Source organism: Lactuca virosa, chromosome 5 (assembly GCF_052849685.1).
Source record: "Lactuca virosa cultivar CGN04683 chromosome 5, Lactuca_virosa_CGN04683_v6, whole genome shotgun sequence".
Taxonomy (NCBI): domain Eukaryota; kingdom Viridiplantae; phylum Streptophyta; class Magnoliopsida; order Asterales; family Asteraceae; genus Lactuca; species Lactuca virosa.
In genome coordinates this window covers 456,569,840-456,571,175 of record NC_136430.1, presented here as the reverse complement: position 1 = coordinate 456,571,175, position 1,336 = coordinate 456,569,840, and the positions used below count along the sequence as shown (strand labels likewise).

Sequence of the window (1,336 nt, the reverse complement as noted above, 5' to 3'; positions counted from 1 at the left end):
ATTAAATTATATGATTGCATAAACAGAATGTTTTAAAATTTATTTGATTGCATTAAATAATAATTTTAAAATTTGATTCGATTACATTAATTATGGATAGTTTTATAAATGAAACGTAGAAAAGACTTTATGACAAATTTCTAGATATTGTTATGTTAATATCTTTAAAACTTAAATTTGTGTTATTTATACGTTGAGACATTTTTATTATTCATTTGAATTAATTAGTTAAGTTGATTTGTTTGGTTTTTATTCCACGAGAATATGGCACGATTCACAGCAATGGTGGTGTTTAATATGGTGCTTATCGTTATCCTTGTTTTATCAGGTATTCTTTTATGTTTGTAATACCCATTCATTAGATGTGGGTGTATAATTATTAAAATGTTTTTTGCTTAAATCGACCAAAATTAAAGTTTATATTATTCTGTATAAGAAATTAGTTTGATGATATGAAATTTGACCTAAAGAAATGATACTCCTTTTTTTGTAGTTGAAATGATGACACCAACAATAAGTGATCGTGTGTGTACTGAGTTGCTAGCTTTTAAGCCGAAATGGTGTGATGGGGAAGATGTATCAGAGGACTGTTGGGATGCTTGTAGGTATAGACATGGTGCAAGTATCGCGGCAGAGTGTTTTTATGAAACACTACTTCCTGGAAATGGTAGCGCTTGTAAATGTTATTGGTCATGTTAATTAAAGACGTTTCTATCTAAGGACATAATATATGAACTATTTTTATTTTAAAACTTGTGGATATGAAAATTGTGAGGTAACTTAAATATCACAAGAACCCAAGAAACTATTTATCATTATAAAAGAACACCAAAAAAGGGAATAGTATGGTTTATTTTAGAGAAAATACAAATCCTACAAATGGAGATTATTTCAAGGGGAAAGTTGAAGACTAATATTAACTACAGGTGACAATATTGATACATATTTTTGTCAAAAATATGTTCATATATGTTGCATTTTATCTTTAACATGATAAAGTTGTAAATTCAAATCGACCGAAAACATTAGAAATATTCATAATGAAGAACACCCACATTGTGTTTCACATCATAATTATCGCCTATCTTGATTACATTATTTATTTGAGAAGGTTGGTAATATATATATATATATATATATATATATATATATATATATATATATATATATATATATATTAAACTAAATGATTAATGTATCATATCACCAATATTTTAATTGTCATCGTACAATGAGTGAGATGACAAACGGGCAACAAACTGTGTCGCTAAGCCTTTTTGCTTCAGTTATTTGAACTTTGCTAATCACAACTCGAACAACTTCAACATTATCCAAC

At 27.2% G+C, this 1,336-nt stretch overlaps 1 long non-coding RNA gene across 1 annotated transcript; it reads left to right on the top strand.

The window, feature by feature from the left end:
* Positions 1-227: 227 nt before the first annotated feature.
* On the top strand, positions 228-719 carry LOC145114806 (uncharacterized). The gene is made up of 2 exons (XR_013711238.1): positions 228-328; positions 494-719. It is a non-coding gene; the product is annotated as an uncharacterized LOC145114806 (long non-coding RNA).
* Positions 720-1,336: the final 617 nt, after the last annotated feature.